Genomic DNA, 17,521 nt, shown 5'->3' with positions numbered 1-17,521 from the left:
AGTATTAGGATGGGTGACCTCCTACGAAGTCCTTGTGTTCCACCTGTCTTTTTATGGACGAGGCGTTAAATGTTACACGTGACCGGAGCGATAGTCTACCAGTGTGAGTCTTGGCATTGGGACATTTTGCTTAATATTTTTCATGCATTCATTTATAGTTCATCACGAGATAAGAATGTCATTACGATTATCTTACATAGTAGAACAATAAAAATAGAGTTGTGACGGGCGGTCTGTTTATCTGGGCATGAGTCGAGATGCCTTGGCATTTCGCTTGATATTAGAACTAGAAACAGAGGTGCGGTGTGTACGCACAACAAAATAAATGATGAGAGGGGAGAGGGAAGGAGAAGTGGTACATGTATTTGCAGCGTGGAATGGAAGGGGTGCGATTATACCAGCACTAATGCATCGGATACCATCGAACTTCATAGTTAATCGTGCTTAGAAGAGAGTAGTACTAGGATGGGTGATCTCCTAGGAAGTTCTCATATTGCACCCTTTTATTTGCAGATTGGGCGTTAAATGTTTCGCAGGACTAGAGCGACAGTCGCTGGTTAATTCAAAAAACGTGAGTCACGGCGCCGAAGCATTTTGCTTAATATTATTCGTGCATTCAATTATAGCCCACCACATGATAAGATTATTATTACGAGCATCTTACATAGTAGAACAACAAAAAAGGAGGTGCGGCGGGTGTTTTGTTCATATAGACATGAGACGAGGCACCGGGGCATTTCGCTCAATATTAGAACTAGAAGAAGAGGTGCGTTGCGCGCACAGCAAAATAAATGACGAGTTGGGAGAGGGAAGGAGAAGGGATATATGTCTTTGCAACATAAATTAGAAGGGGTGTGATCATACGAGCATTAGTTCACGGGATCCATCAAAACTCTGCAGTTAAGCGTGCTTGGGTGAGAGTAGTTCTACGATGGGTGACCTCTTGGGAAGCACTCGTGATGCACGTTTTTTTTTAAAGATGGGGCATTAAATGTTACGTGGGACTGGAGCGACGGTCTGCCTATTCATTCGCAAACGTGAGTCACAGTGCCGAGGCATTTTGCTTAATACTTTTCGTGCATTCAATTAAAGCCCATCACGTGATGAGAGCATCATTGTGAGCATCTTAAATAGTAGAACAATGAAAAATGAGGTGCGGCGGGCGATCTTTTCATATGGGCATGAGTCGAGGTGCTAGGGCATTTTGCTCAATATTAGAACGAGAGCAGAGGTGAGTTGCACGCACAACGAAACAAATGACGGGACAGAAGAGGGAAGGAGAAGTGGTATATGTCTTTGCGATGCAAATTTGAAGGGGCGCGATCATACCAGCACTAGTTCACCGGATCCCATCAGAACTCCGCAGTCAAGCGTGCTTGGGTGAGAGTAGTAGTAGGATGGGTGACCTCTTGGGAAGTACTCGTGTTGCACCCTTCTTTTTGTAGACGGGGCACTAAATGTTACGCGGGACAAGAACGACGGTCCGGCAGTTCATTCACAAAGGTGAGTCACGGTGCCGGGATATTTTGCTTAATATTTTTCATACATTCAATTAAAGCCCATCACGTGTTGAGAGTGTCATTACGAGCATCTTACATAGTAGAACAATGAAAAAGGAGGTGCGGTGGGTGTTTCATATATACATGAGTCGAGGCGTCGGGGCATTTCGCTCGATATTAGAACTAGAAGCAGAGGTGAGTTGCGCCCACAGCGAAATAAATGATGGGAAGGGAGAGGGAAGGGGAAGGGGTATATGTATTTACAGCGCAAACCAAAACGATTGCGATCATACCAGCACTAGTTCACCAGATCCCATCAGAACTCCGCAGTCAAGCGTTTTTGGGCGAGAGTAGTACTAGGATGGGTGACCTCTTGGGAAGTCCTTGTGTTGCACCCATCTTTTTTTTAATATTTTTCGTGCATCCATTTATAGTCCACCACGTGATAATAGTGTCATTACGAGCATCGTATATAATAGAACAAGCAAAATAGAGGTGCAGCGGGTGGTCCGTTCATCTGGGCGTGAGTCGAGGCAACGGGGCATTTTGTTTGATATTACAACTAGAAGTAGAGGTGCGGTGTCCACACGGAGCGAAACAAATGATGGGAGGGGGGAGGGAAAGAGAAGGGGTATATGTATTTGAAGTGAGGAATAGGATGGGTGGGATCATACTAGCACTAATGCATCGTATCCCATCATAATCTACAGTTAAGGGTGTTTGGGCGAGAGTAGTACTAAGATTAATGACCCCCTAGGAAGTGCTTGTGTTGTACCCGTCTTTTTGCGGACAGGGCATTAAACGTTACGCACGATCGGAGCAATAGTTCGCTGGTTCATTTACCGGCGTGAGTCGCCGCGCCGGGGCATTTTTCTTACTTTCTTTTGTGCACTCATTTATAGTCCACCACGTGATAAGAGAGTCATTATGAGCATCTTACATAGTAGAAAAACGAAAAAGAAAGGTGTGGCAGGTGGTCCTTTAATCTGGGCATAATTCGAGGCACTGGGGCATTTTGCTTGATATTAGAACTAGAAACAAAGATGCAGTGTGCGTGCACAACGAAAAAAAAAGACGGGAGAGGGAAGGAAAGGAGAAGGGGTATATGTATTTGCAATGCGGAATGTAAACGGTTCGATCATACCAGCACTAATGCATTGGATCCCATCGAACTATGCAGTTAAGCATGCTTGGGCAAGACTAGTACTATGATTAGTAAGCTCGTGAGATTTCCTTGTGTTGCACTGTCTTTTTGCAAACGGGGCATAAAACGATAAATGTGATCAGAGCCACAATCCGCTGGCGTGAGTTGCGTTGCGAGAAAATTTTTCTTACTATTTTTGTGTGCATTCATTTATAGTCTACCACGTGATATAAGAGTGTCATTACGAGCATCTTACTTAGTAGAATAAAGAAAAATGAGGTACGGCGGGCGGTCCTTTCTTCTGGCGTGAGTTGAGGTGTCGGGACATTTAGCTTGATATTTGAACTATAAATAGAGGAGCGGTGTGCGCGCACAATGAAAAGAATGACGGGTGGGGGGAGGGATGGAGAAGGGGTATATGTATTTGCAGCGCAAAATGGAAGGGCTGCAATCATACTAGCATTAATACACCATATCCCATCGAACTTCGTAGTTAAGTGAGCTTGGGCGAGAGTAGTACTAGGATGGGTGACCTCCTAGAAAGTTCTCTTGTTTCACCTGTCTTTTTGCAGACGGGGCGTCAAACGTTACGCGCGATCGGAGCCACAGTCCGCCAGCATGAGTAGCGACGTTGAAACATTTTGCTTAATATTTTACGTGCATTTATTTGTATTCCACCACGTGATAAGAGTCTCATTACGATAGTCTTACATAGTAGAACAACAAAAAAAAAGGCGCAGCGGGCCTCCGTTCTTCTGGGCGTGAGTCGAAGCGACATGACATTTCGCTCTATATTAGAACTAGAAGCTGAGATGCGGTATGCCCGCACAACGAAATAAATGATGGGAGGGGGGAGGGAAGGATAAAGGCTATATGTATTTGCAGTGGGGATTAAGACAGTTGCGATCATACAAACACTAATGCACAGGATCCCATCAAAACTCTGTAGTCAAGCGTGCTTGGGCGAGATTAGTTCTAGGATGGGTGACCTCCTGGAAAGTCCTCGTATTGAACCCGTCTTTTTGTAGACGGGGTGTTAAACGTTAAGTGCGATCGGAGCCATAGTCTGCCGGTGTGAGTCGCGGGGCCTAAAAATTTTACTTAATATTTTTCGTGCATTCATTTATAGTGCACCATGTGATAAGAGTGTCATTACGAGTATCTTAAATAGTATAATAATAAAAAATGAGGTACTGGGGGCGATCCATTCATCTGGGCGTGAGTCGAGGTGTCGGGGTATTTTGCTTGATATTAGAATTAGAAACAAAGGTGTGGTGTGTGCGCAGAACAAAACAAATGACGGGAGGGGGGAAGGAAGGAGAAGGGGTATATGTACTTGCAGCGTGGAATGGAAGGGGTGCAATCATACCTGCACTAATGCACTGGATCCCATCGAATTTCATAGTTAAGTGTGCTTGGGTAGAAGTAGTACTAAGATGGGTGACCTCTTGAAAAGTTCTCATTTTCCAATTGTTTTTTTGCTGACAGGATGTTAAATATTATGCGCGATCAAAGCCATTGTCCCTCGGAGTGAGTCGCAACGCCAAGACATTTTTCTTAATATTTTTCGTGCATTCATTTATAATTTGCCACGTGATAAGAGTGTCATTATACGTATCTTACATAGTAGAATAATAAAAAATGAGGTGCAAGGGGTACTCCGTTCATCTGGTTGTGAGTCAAGGCGCTGGAGCATTTTGCTTTATATTAGAACTATAAGCAGAGGTGCGGTGTTCACGCATAGAGAAACAAATAACAAGGGGGGATGGAGGGAGAAGGGGTATATGTATTTGTAGCGCAAAATAGAAGAGGTGCAATCATACTAGCACTAATGCACCGGATCCCATCGAACTCCGTAGTTGAGCGTGCTTTGGCAAGAGTAGTACTAGGATGGGTGATCTTTTGGGAAGTTCTCGTGTTGTGCCCGTCTTTTTACGGATGAGGTGTTAAACGTTATGCGCAATAAGAGCCATAGTCTGCCAGCTTGAGTCGTGGCGGCAGAATATTTTGCTTAATATTTTTTCGTGCATTCATTTATAGTCCACCACATGATAAGAGTGTCATTACGAACATCTTACATAGTAGAACATTGAAAAACGAGGTACGATAGGCGGTCCGTTTATCTAGGCGTGAGTCTAGGTGCCCGGAAATTTCACTTGATATTAGAACTAGAAACAGATGTGTAGTGTGCATGAGGGGAGGGGGGAGGGAAGGAGAAGGGGTATAAGTATTTGCAGCACGAAATGGAAAGGGTGCGATCATACCAACACTAATGCAGGTATGCCCGCACAACGAAATAAATGATGGGAGGGGGGAGGGAAGGATAAGGGCTATATGTATTTGCAGTGGGGATTAGGACAGTTGCGATCATACAAACACTAATGCACAGGATCCCATCAAAACTCTGTAGTCAAGCGTGCTTGGGCAAGATTAGTTCTAGGATGGGTGACCTCTTGGAAAGTCCTCGTATTGAACCCGTGTTTTTGTAGACGGGGTGTTAAACGTTAAGTGCGATTGGAGCCATAGTCTGCCGGTGTGAGTCGCGGGGCCTAAAAATTTTACTTAATATTTTTCGTGCATTCATTTATAGTGCACCATGTGATAAGAGTGTCATTACGAGTATCTTAAATAGTATAATAATAAAAAATGAGGTACTGGGGGCGATCCATTCATCTGGGCGTGAGTCGAGGTGTCGGGGTATTTTGCTTGATATTAGAATTAGAAACAAAGGTGTGGTGTGTGCGCAGAACAAAACAAATGACGGGAGGGGGGAAGGAAGGAGAAGGGGTATATGTACTTGCAGCGTGGAATGGAAGGGGTGCAATCATACCTGCACTAATGCACTGGATCCCATCGAATTTCATAGTTAAGTGTGCTTGGGTAGAAGTAGTACTAAGATGGGTGACCTCCTGGAAAGTTCTCATTTTCCACTTGTTTTTTTGCTGACAGGATGTTAAATATTATGCGCGATCAAAGCCATTGTCCCTCGGAGTGAATTGCAACGCCAAGACATTTTTCTTAATATTTTTCGTGCATTCATTTATAGTTTGCCACGTGATAAGAGTGTCATTATACGTATCTTACATAGTAGAATAACAAAAAATGAGGTGCAAGGGGTAGTCCGTTCATCTGGTCGTGAGTCAAGGCGCTGGAGCATTTTGCTCTATATTAGAACTATAAGCAGAGGTGCGGTGTTCACGCATAGAGAAACAAATAACAAGGGGGGATGGAGGGAGAAGGGGTATATGTATTTGTAGCGCAAAATAGAAGAGGTACAATCATACTAGCACTAATGCACCGGATCCCATCGAACTCCGTAGTTGAGCGTGCTTTGGCAAGAGTAGTACTAGGATGGGTGATCTTTTGGGAAGTTCTCGTGTTGTGCCCGTCTTTTTACGGATGGGGTGTTAAACGTTATGCGCAATAAGAGCCATAGTCTGCCAGCTTGAGTCGTGGCGGCAGAATATTTTGCTTAATATTTTTTCGTGCATTCATTATAGTCCACCACATGATAAGAGTGTCATTACGAACATCTTACATAGTAGAACATTGAAAAACGAGGTACGATAGGTGGTCCGTTTATCTAGGCGTGAGTCTAGGTGCTCGGAAAATTCACTTGATATTAGAACTAGAAACAGATGTGTAGTGTGCATGAGGGGAGGGGGGAGGGAAGGAGAAGGGGTATAGGTATTTGCAGCACGAAATGGAAAGGGTGCGATCATACCAACACTAATGCATCGGATCCTGTCGAACTCTGCAGTTAAGTGTGCTCTGGTGAAAGCAGTATTAGGATGGGTGACCTCCTGTAAAGTCCTCGTGTTCCACCCATCTTTTTATGGATGAGGCGTTAAATATTACGCGTGACCGGAGCGACTGTCCACCAGTGTGAGTCTTGGCATTGGGACATTTTGCTTAATATTTTTCATGCATTCATTTATAGTCTATCACGAGATAAGAATGTCATTACAATAATCTTACATAGTAGAACAATGAAAATAGAGTTATGGCAGGCGGTCTATTCATTTGGGCATCAATCGAGATGCCTTGGCATTTCGCTTGATATTAGAACTAGAAACAGAGGTGCGATATGCGCGCACAACAAAATAAATGATGAGAGGGGACAGGGAAGGAGAAGTGGTATATGTATTTGAAGTGCGAAATGGAAGGGGTGCGATCATACTATCACTAATGCATCGGATCCCATTGAACTTCGTAGTTAATCATGCTTGGGCGGTAATCTCCTAGGAAGTTCTCATGTTGCACCATTCTTTTTACAGATGGGGCGTTAAATGTTACGCGGGACTAGAGCGACAGTCGCCGGTTAATTCGCAAACGTGAGTCACGGTGCTGAAGTATTTTGCTTAATATTATTCGTGCATTCAATTATAGCCCACCACGTGATAAGATTATTATTACGAGCATATTACATAGTAGAACAACAAAAAAGGAGGTGCGGCGGGTGTTCCATTCATATAGACATGAGTCGAGGCACCGGAGCATTTCGCTCGATATTAGAACTAACGAAATAAATGATGGGAAGGGAGAGGGAAGGATAAGGGATATATGTCTTTGCGGCACAAATTAAAAGGGGTGCGATCATACCAGCACTAGTTCACAGGATCCATCAGAACTCTATAGTTAAGCGTCCTTGGGCGAGAGTAGTTCTACGATGGGTGACCTCTTAGAAAGTACTCGTGTTGCACCCTTTTTCTTGCAGACGGGTCGTTAAATGTTATACAGGACTGGAGCGATGGTCCACCTGTTCATTTGCAAATGTGAGTCACAGTGCTGGGGCATTTTGCTTAATACTTTTCGTGCATTCAATTAAAGCCCATCACGTGATGAGAGTGTCATTGCGAGCATCTTAAATAGTGGAACAACGAAAAATGAGGTGCAGTGGGCGATCTGTTTATATGGGCATGAGTCGAGGTGCCAGGGCATTTCAGTCGATATCAGAACTAGAAGCAGAGGTGAGTTGCGCGCACAGTGAAACAAATGACGGGAAGGGAGAGGGAATGAGAAGTGGTATATGTCTTTGCGGCGCAAATTAGAAGGGCTGCGATCATACCAACACTAGTTCACCAGATCCCATCAGAACTCCGCAGTCAAGCGTGCTTGGGCGAGAGTAGTAGTAGGATGGGTGACCTCTGGGGAAGTACTCGTGTTGCACCATTTTTTTTATAGACGAGGCATTAAATGTTATGCGGGACCAGAGCGACGGTCCGACGATTCATTCACAAACGTGAGTCATGGCACCGAGACATTTTGCTTAATATTTTTCGTGCATTCAATTAAAGCCCATCATGTATTGAGAGTGTCATTGCGAGTATCTTACATAGTAGAACAATGAAAAAGGAGGTGCGACGGTGTTTCATATAGACATGAGTCGAGACGCCGGGGCATTTCGCTCGAAATTAGAACTAGAAGCAGAGGTGAGTTGCGCCCACAGCGAAATAAATGATGGGAAGGGAGAGGGAAGGGGATGGGTGACCTCTGGGGAAGTGCTTGTGTTGCACCATTCTTTTTGTAGACGAGGCATTAAATGTTATGCGGGACCAGAGCGACGGTCCGACAATTCATTCACAAACGTGAGTCACGGCGCCGAGACATTTTGCTTAATATTTTTCGTGCATTTAATTAAAGCCCATCACGTGTTGAGAGTGTCATTGCGAGCATCTTACATAGTAGAACAATGAAAAAGGAGGTGCGGCGGGTGTTTCATATAGACATGAGTCGAGACACCGAGGCATTTTGCTCAAAATTAGAACTAGAAGCAGAGGTGAGTTGCGCCCACAGCGAAATAAATGATGGGAAGGGAGAGGGAAGGGGAAGGGGAAGGGGTATATGTATTTATGGTGCAAACCAAAACGATTGCGATCATACCAGGACAAGTTCACCGGATCCCATCAAAACTCCGCAGTCAAGCGTTCTTGGGCAAGAGTAGTACTAGGATGTGTGACCTTCTGGGAAGTGCTCATGTTGTACCCTTTTTTCTACAGATGGGGCGTTAAGTGTTACGCGGGACTGGAGCGATGGTCTGCCGGGGTATTTTGCTTAATATTTTTTGCACATTCCATTAAAACCAATCACGTGATAAGAGTGTCATTGCGAGCACCTTACATAATATAACAATAAAAAACAAGGTGCGGTGGGCGATCCGTTCATATGGGCATGAGTCGAGGTGCCGGGGTATTTCACTTAATATTAGAACTAGAAGAAGAGGTGAGGTGCGCGCACAGCGAATCAAATGACGGGAGGGGAGAGGGAAAGAGAAGGGACATATGTATTTTCGGCGCAAACAAGAAAGGGTGCGATCATACCAGCACTAGTTCACCGGATCCAATCAGAAATCTGCAGTTATGCATGCTTGGATGAGAGCAGTACTAGGATGAGTTACCTCCTGGGAAGTTCTCGGCTCTCGTGTTGCATCCTTCTTTTTTCAGATTGGGCGTTAAATGTTACGCGGGACCGGAGCGATGGTCCACCGATTCATTCGCAAACATGAATAACGGTGCCGAGACATTTTGTTTAATATTTTTTGCGCATTCAATTAAATCCCATCGCGTGATAAGAGTGTCTGCGAGCATATTACATAGTAGAACAACAAAAAATGAGGTAAAACGCTATCCGTTCATATGGGCATGAGTGGAGGCGCAGGGGTATTTCGCTTGATATTAGAATTAGATGTAGAGGTGAGGTGCGCGCACAGCGAAACAAATGACGGGAGGGGAGAGGGAAGGAGAAGGGGTATATGTACTTGCGGCGCAAACTAGAATGGGTGCGATCATACCAGCACTAGTTCACCGTATCCCATCTAAACTCTGTAGTTAAGCGTGCTTGGGTGAGAGTAGTACTAGGATGGCTGATCTCCTGGGAAGTTCTCGTGTTGCACCCTTCTTTTTACAAACGGGGCGTTAAACATTCAACTGGACCGGAGTGATGGTCCGCTGGTTCATTTACAAATGTGAGACACGGCACAGGAGCATTTTTCTTAATATTTTTCCAGCATTCAATTAAAGCCCATCACGTGATGAGAGTGTCATTATAAGCATCTTAAATAATATAACAACAAAAAATGAGAGATGACAGGCGATCCATTCATATGGGCATGAGTCGAGATGGCTATGGTTCGCTGGTTAATTCGCAAATGTGAGTCACGGCGTCGGGGCATTTTACTTGAAAATAAAACGAGAAGGAGAGTTGCAGTGTGCACACACAAGGAAACAAATGACGGGAGGGGGGAGGGAAGGAGAAGGAGTGTATGTATTTAGAGCACAGAATGAAACAGGTGCCATTATACCATCATTAATTCATCGAATCCCACCACAACTCTGTAGTTAAATGTGCTTGGGCGAGTGTAGTACTAGAAGTGGTGACCTCTTGGAAAGTCCTTGTGTTGCACTTATTTTTTTCAGATGGGTCGTTCGACGTTACGCGCGGTTGGAACTATGGTCCGCTGGTTTATTTGCAAATATCAGTCACGGCACCAAAACATTTTACTTGATATTAGAATGAGAATGAGAGGTGCAGTGTGCACGTACAAGGAAACAAATGACGGGAAGAGGGAAGGGAGGAGAAGGAGTGTATGTATTTGCAGCGCGAAATGAAACAGGTGCGATCATACAAGCACTAATGCACCGAATCCCATCAGAACTCTGCAGTTAAGTGTGCTTGGGTAAGAGTAGTACTAGGATGGGTAACCTCCTAAGAAGTCCTCGTGTTGCACCCATTTTTTTGCAGATGGGTCATTCGACGTTACGCACAACTGGAACTAAGGTCCGCTGGTTTATTCACAAATGTGAGTCTCGGCACCAAGGGATTTTACTTGATATTAGAACAAGAAACAGAGGTGCAGTGTACACGCACAAGGAAACAAATGACAGGAGAGGGGAGGGAAGGAGAAGGAGTGTATGTATTTGCTGCACGAAATTAAACAGGGGCTATCATACCAGCACTAATACACCGGATCCCATCAGAACTTCGCAGCTAAGTGTGCTTGGACGAGAGTAATACTAGGATGGGTGATCTCTTGGGAAGTCCTCGTGTGCACCCATTTTACTTGATATTAGAATGAGAAGGAGAGGTGCAGTGTGAATGCACAAGGAAACAAATTTCAGGAGGGGGAGGGAAGGAGGAGGAGTGTATGTATTTGCAGCACGGAATGAAACAGGTGTCATCATACTAGGACTAATGCACCGGATCCCATCAAAACATCGCAGTTAAGTGTGTTTGGGTGAGAGTAGTACCAGGATGGGTGACCTCCTGGGAAGTACTCGTGTTGCACCCGTTTTTTTGCAGATAGGTCGTTCGACGTTACGTGCGACTGGAACTATGGTCCGCTGGTATATTCACAAATGTGAGTCACGGGACCAAGGCTTTTTACTTGATATTAGAACGAGAAGGAAAGGTGCAGTGTTCACGCGCAAGGAAATAAATGATGGGAAGGTGGAGGGAAGGAGGAGTGTATGTATTTATAGCGCGGAATGAAACAGTAACCATTATACCATCACTAATTCACCAGATCCCATCAGAACTCCGCAGTTAAATGTGTTTGGACGAGTGTAGTACTAGAAGTGGTGACCTCCTTGGAAGTCCTCGTGTTGCACCCATTATTTTTCAGATGGGTCGTTCGACGTTACGCGCGACTGAAACTATTGTCCGTTGTTTTATTCGCAAATCTGAGTCACGGCGCCGGGACATTTTACCTCACTTCTACTTCTAGTTCTAATATTAAGCGAAATGTCCCGGTGTCTCAAATCCTGCCCATATGAACGGATCGCCCGCCACACTTCTATTTTTGTTGTTCTACTATGTAAGATACTCGTAATAACACTCTTATCACGTTATGGAATTTAATAGAATGCACGAAAAATATTAAGCAAAATGTCTCGGCGTCGTGACTAATGTTGGCGAATGAACAGGCAGATCATCGCTCAGGTCCCGCATAACATTTAATGCCCCGTCTGCAAAAAGAAGGGTGCAACATGCAAACTTCCAAAGAGGTCACCCATCCTAGTACTACTCTCGCCTAAAAATGCTTAACTACAGAGTTCTGATGGGATCCAGTGAATTAGTGCTGGTGTTGTCGCACTCGTTCCATTTCGCACTGCAAATAGATATACCCCTTCTCCTTCCCTTCCCCCTCCCGTCATTTGTTTTGTTGTGCGCGTACCTCACCTCTGCTTCTAGTTCTAATATCAAGCGAAATGCCCCAACGCCTCGACTTATGACCATATGAACGGATCAACTGCCACACCTCATTTTTCGTTGTTATACTATCAAAGATACTCATAATTACACTCTTATTACGTTATAGACTTTAATTAAATGCACAAAAAATATTAAGCAAAATGCCCCGGCGCCATGACTCACGTTTTCGAATGACCCAGCAGACCGTCGCTCCGATCCTGCATAATGTTTAATGCCCTGTCTGTAAAAAGAATGGTGTAACACGAGGACTTCCCAGCAGGTCATCAATCCTAGTACTACTCTCGCACGAGCACGCTTAACTGCAGAGTTCCGATGGGATCCGGTAAACTAGTGCTGATATGATCGCACCCGTTCTAGTTTATGCTGCAAATACATATGCCCTTTCTCCTTCCCTTCCCCTCCCGTCATTTGTTTCGCTGTGCGTGCACCTCACCTCTGCATCAAATTCTAATATCAAGCGAAATTCCCCGACGCCTCGACTCATGCCCATATGAACGGATTGTGCCGTACCTCATTTTTCGTTGTTCAACTATTTAAGATGCTCGCAAGGACACTCTTATCTGGTGATGGGCTTTAATTGAATACGCAAAAAATATTAAGCAAAATGCCATGCCGTCGTGACTCACGTTTGCAAATGAACCAGCAGACCGTCGCTCCGGTCCTAAAAAACATTTAACACCTCGTCTGCAAAAAGAAGGGTGCAACACGAAAACTTCTAAGGAGGTCACCTATCCTAGTACTACTCTCGCCCAAGCATGCTTAACTGCGAAGTTCTGATGGGATCCGATGAACTAAGGGTACAACACGAGGACTTCCTAAGAGGTCACCCATCCTAGTACTACTCTCGCCGAAGCACGCTGAACTGCGTAGTTATGATGGGATCTAGTGAACTAGTGCTGGTATGATCGCACATGTTTTGGTTTGTACCACAAATACATCTACCTCTTCTCCGTCCCTCTCCCCTCCCATCATTTGTTTCGTTGTGCGCGTACCTCACCTCTGCTTCTAGTTCTAATATCAAGAGAAATGCCTTGGTGCCTCAACTAATGCCCATATGAACTGAATGCCCGCCGCACCTAGTTTTTCATTATTCTACTATTTAAGATACTCGCAATGACACTCTTATCATGTGATGGGCTTGAATTGAATGTGGAAAAAATATTAAGCAAAAATGCCCAGGTGTCGTGACTCATATTTACGAATGAACCGGTGGATCGTCGCTTCGGTCCTGTGTAACGTTTAACGCCCCGTCTGCAAAAAGAATGGTGCAACACGAGGACTTCTAAAGAGGTCACCCATCCTAGTACTACCCTCGCCCAAAAATACTTAACTGCGGAGTTCTGATGGGATCCGGTGAATTAGTGCTGGTATGATCGCATCTGTTCCATTTCGCACAACAAATACATATACCCCTTCTCCTTCCCTCTCCCCTCCCATAATTTTTTTCACTGTACGCGAACCCCACACCTTTGCTTCTAATTCTAATATCAAGCGAAATGTCCCAGCGGCTCGACTCATGCCCAGATGAACGGACCCCCTGCCACACCTTGTTTTTTGTTGTTCTACTATGTAACATTCTCATAATGAGACTCCTATAATATGGTGGACTATAAATGAATGCATGAAAAATATTAAGCAAAATGCCCTGGCGCCGCGAGTCACGTTTGCGAATGAACCTATGGATCGTTGTTCCCATCGGGTGTAACGTTTATTGCGTCGTGTGCAAAAAAATAGTTGCAACAAGAGGACTTTCCAAGAGATCAACCATCTTAGTACTACTCTCACCAAAGGACACTTAACTACAGAGTTCTTATGGGATTTGGTGCATTAGTGCTGGTCTGATCACACCCGTCCCAATCCGCGCAACAAATGCATGTGCCCCTTCTCCTTCCCTCCCCCCTTCCGTCATTTGTTTCGCTGTAGACACACACCTCACATCTGCTTCTAGTTCTAACATCAAACGAGTTGCCCCGGTGCCTCGACTCATGCCTATATGAATGGATCGCCCACCGCACCTCTGTTTTTATTGTTCTACTATTTAAGGTACTCATAATGACACTCTTATCACGTGATGGGCTTTAATTGAATGTGCAAAAAATATTAAACAAAATACTCTGGCACCGTGACTCACATTTGCGAATGAACCAGTAAACCATTGCTCCAGTTCTGCGTAACTTTTAACGCCTTGTCTGCAAAAAGAAGGGTATAACACGAGGACTTCCCAGGACGTCACCCATCCTAGACTACTCTTGCCCAAGCACGCTTAACTCTGGAGTTCTGATGGGATCCGGTGAATTATTGCTGGTATGATCGATACAGTTCTAGTTTGCATCGTAAATACATGTACCCCTTCTTCTTCCCTCTCCCCTCCTACCATTTGCTTCGCTGTGCGGGCACACCTCACCTCTACTTCAAGTTATAATATCAAGTGAAATACTCAGGCGCGTCGACTCATGCCCATTTGAGCGGATCGCCCGCCGCACCTCTGTTTTCATTATTTTACTATGTAAGATACTCATAATAGTACTCGTGTTTGTGATGGGCTTTAATTGAATACACGAGAAATATTAAGTAAAATGTCCTGGCGCCATGACTCATGTTTCCGAATAAATCGGCAGATCGTCGCTCCGGTCTCGCGTAACGTTTAATGCCCCGTCTATAAAAATAAGGGTGCAACATGAGGACTTCCCAAGAGGTCACCTATCCTAGTACTACTCTTGCCCAAAAATGCTTAATTGCGGAGTTCTGATGGAATCTGGTGAATTAGTGCTGGTATGATCGCACCCGTTCTATTTCGCTTTGCAAATACATATACCCCTTCTCTTTTCCTCCACCCTCTCGTCATTTTTTTCACTGTGCGCGCACCCTGCACCTCTGCTTATAATTCTAATATTAAGTGAAATACACCAGCGGCTCGACTCACGCCCATATGAAATGACCGTCCGCCACACCTCATTTTTCATTGTTCTACAATGTAAGATGCTCGTAATGAGACTCTTATAACATGGTGGACTTTAAATGAATGCACAAAAAATATTAACCAAAATGCCCTGACACCGCGACTCACATTTACGAATGAACCGACGGCTATCGTGCGTAATGTTTATTGCCTCGTGTGTAAAGAAATAGGTGCAACACGAGGACTTTCCAAGAGTTCAACCATCTTAGAACTACTCTCACCAAAGGACATTTAACTGCAGAGTTCCTACAGGATTCGGTGTATTAGTGTTGTTCCCTCCCCCCTCCCGTCATTTGTTTCCTTGTGCGTGCACACTAAATCTCTGCTTCTCATTTTAATATCAAATAAAATGCCCCGACAGCTTGATTCACATTTGCGAATAAACCAGCGGACTATAGTTCCAGTGCGCGTAATGTCGAACGCCCCATCTGCAAAAAAATAAGTGCAACACGAAAAATTCCCAAGAGGTCACCCATCGAAGTACTACTATCGCCCAAGCACACTTAACTACAGAGTTCTAATGGGATCTGGTGCATTAGTGCTGGTATGATCGAACCCGTTTCATTCCGCGCTGCAGATACATACACTCATCCTTCCTTCCTGCCTCCCGTCATTTGTTTCCTTGTACGTGCACACTGCACCTCTAATTATTGTTCTAATATCAAGTAAAATGCCCTAGTGCCTTGACTCACATTTGTAAATAAACCAGCGGACCATAATTCCAGTCGCATGTAATGTCGAACACCCCATCTGCAAAAAAATGAGTACAACACGCGGACTTCTCAGGAGGTCACCCATTCTAGTACTACTCTCGCCCAAGAACACTTAACTGTGGAGTTTTGATTTGATCTGGTGCATTAGTGCTGGTATGATCGCATCCATTTTATTCCGCACTGCAAATAGATACACTCCTCCTTCCCTCCCACCTCCTGTCATTTGTTTCCTTGTGCATGTACACTGCACCTTTGCTTTTTGTTCTAATATCAAGTAAAATGCCCTAGAGCCTTAGCTCACATTTGTGAATAAACCAGCGGATCATAGTTCCAGTCGCGCGTAACATCAAACGCCCCATCTGCAAAATAATGGATACAACACGAGGACTTCCCAAGAGGTCACCCATCCTAGTACTCATCTCTCCCAAGCATACTTAATTACGGAGTTCTGATGGAATCAAGTATATTAATGCTGGTATGATCGTACCTGTTTCATTATACGCTGCAAATACATACACTTCTTCTCTTTCCCCCCTTCCCGTAATTTGTTTCCTTGTGCGTGCACATTATATCTCTGCTTCTTGTTCTAATATCAAGTAAAATGCTTTGGCACATTGTCTCACATTTGTGAATAAACCAGCAGACAATAGTTCCAATTGTGCGTAACGTCGAATGCCCCATCTGCAAAAAACTGGGTGCAACACGAGGACTTCTCAGGAGGTCACCCATCCTAAGCACACTTAATTGTGGAGTTCTAATGGAATCCGGTGCATTAGTGCTGGTATGATCACAATAGTTTCATTTAGCACTGCAAATACATATAATCCTTCTCCTTACCCCCCTCTCGTCATTTGTTTCCTTGTGCTTCATTGTTTTACTATGTAAGATACTCGTAATAACACTCTTATCACGTGATGAGCTTTAATTAAATGCACAAAAAATATTAAGAAAAATGCCCCGACACTGTGACTGACGTTTGCAAATAAACCGGTGGATCATCGTTCTGGTCCCGCGTAACGTTTAGCTTCTTGTTTACAAAAAGAAGGGTGCACACGATAATTTCCTAGCAGGTCATCCATCCCAGTACTACTCTCGCCCAAAAACACTTAATTGCAGAATTCTTGTGGGATCCAATGAATTAGTGCTGGTATGATCACACCCATTCCATTTCGTGCTGAAAATACATATGCCCCTTCTCCTTCCCTCCCCCTTATCGTCATTTTTTTCGCTGTACGTGCACCCCACACCTGTTCTTCTAATTCTAATATCAAGTGAAATGTCGCGGCGGCTTGACTCACGCTCAGATTAATGGTCTGCCCATTGCACCTCATTTTTCGTTTTTCTACTATGTAAGATGCTCATAATGAGACTCTTATAATGTGGTGAACTATAAATGAATGCACGAAAATTATTTAAGCAAAATTTATTGATGCCGCGACTCACGTTTGCGAATGAATTGATGGATCGTGGTTCTGGTCGCACATAATGTTTATTGCCATGTGTGCAAGAAAACAGGTGCAACACGAGGACTTTCCAAGAGGTCAACCATCTTAGTACTACTCTTACCAAGGGACAGTTAACTACAGAGTTCTTATGGGATTCGGTGCATTAGTGCCTGTCTGATCGCACCCGTCCCATTTTGCGTTATAAATAAATGTGCCCCTTCTCCTTCCCTCCCCCTCCCGCTATTTGTTTCACTATACGCACACACCTCACCTATGCTTCTAGTTCTAATATCAAGCAAAATGCTCCGGCGCCTCGACTCATGCCCATATGAATGGATCGCCAGCTGCACCTCTGTTTTCGTTGTTCTGCTATGTAATATACTCGTAATAGAACTCTTATAACGTTATGAGCTTTAATAGAATGAACAAAAAATATTAAGTAAAATGATCTGACGCCGTGACTCACGTTTGCGACTGAACCGGAAAATTATCGCTCCGATCCTACGTAATGTTTAACGCCCCGTCTGGAAAAAGAAGGGTGCAACACAAGG

The 17,521-nt window shown here is 44.3% G+C and overlaps 13 pseudogenes; 8 read left to right on the top strand and 5 right to left on the bottom strand.

The window, feature by feature from the left end:
- Positions 1-1,315: 1,315 nt before the first annotated feature.
- On the top strand, positions 1,316-1,434 carry LOC148267931 (5S ribosomal RNA; annotated as a pseudogene).
- Positions 1,435-1,778: 344 nt separating this feature from the next.
- Positions 1,779-1,897, top strand: LOC148267930 (5S ribosomal RNA; annotated as a pseudogene).
- Positions 1,898-4,452: 2,555 nt separating this feature from the next.
- LOC148267929 (5S ribosomal RNA) lies at positions 4,453-4,570 on the top strand (annotated as a pseudogene).
- Positions 4,571-5,913: 1,343 nt separating this feature from the next.
- Positions 5,914-6,031, top strand: LOC148267928 (5S ribosomal RNA; annotated as a pseudogene).
- Positions 6,032-7,697: 1,666 nt separating this feature from the next.
- On the top strand, positions 7,698-7,816 carry LOC148267927 (5S ribosomal RNA; annotated as a pseudogene).
- Positions 7,817-9,419: 1,603 nt separating this feature from the next.
- Positions 9,420-9,538, top strand: LOC148267926 (5S ribosomal RNA; annotated as a pseudogene).
- A 715-nt stretch (positions 9,539-10,253) lies between these two features.
- On the top strand, positions 10,254-10,372 carry LOC148267925 (5S ribosomal RNA; annotated as a pseudogene).
- A 206-nt stretch (positions 10,373-10,578) lies between these two features.
- LOC148267924 (5S ribosomal RNA) lies at positions 10,579-10,696 on the top strand (annotated as a pseudogene).
- A 1,388-nt stretch (positions 10,697-12,084) lies between these two features.
- Positions 12,085-12,203, bottom strand: LOC148267923 (5S ribosomal RNA; annotated as a pseudogene).
- A 912-nt stretch (positions 12,204-13,115) lies between these two features.
- LOC148267922 (5S ribosomal RNA) lies at positions 13,116-13,234 on the bottom strand (annotated as a pseudogene).
- Positions 13,235-14,520: 1,286 nt separating this feature from the next.
- On the bottom strand, positions 14,521-14,639 carry LOC148267921 (5S ribosomal RNA; annotated as a pseudogene).
- A 612-nt stretch (positions 14,640-15,251) lies between these two features.
- LOC148267920 (5S ribosomal RNA) lies at positions 15,252-15,370 on the bottom strand (annotated as a pseudogene).
- Positions 15,371-15,895: 525 nt separating this feature from the next.
- On the bottom strand, positions 15,896-16,014 carry LOC148267919 (5S ribosomal RNA; annotated as a pseudogene).
- Between the last annotated feature and the right edge of the window lie 1,507 nt (positions 16,015-17,521).

The sequence above is a fragment of the Carica papaya genome, chromosome 3 (genome assembly GCF_054855325.1).
Source record: "Carica papaya isolate Zhongbai chromosome 3, ASM5485532v1, whole genome shotgun sequence".
NCBI classification, from domain to species: Eukaryota; Viridiplantae; Streptophyta; class Magnoliopsida; order Brassicales; family Caricaceae; genus Carica; species Carica papaya.
Note: the sequence above shows the minus strand (reverse complement) of the source record. Positions and strands in the feature narration are given on the sequence as shown.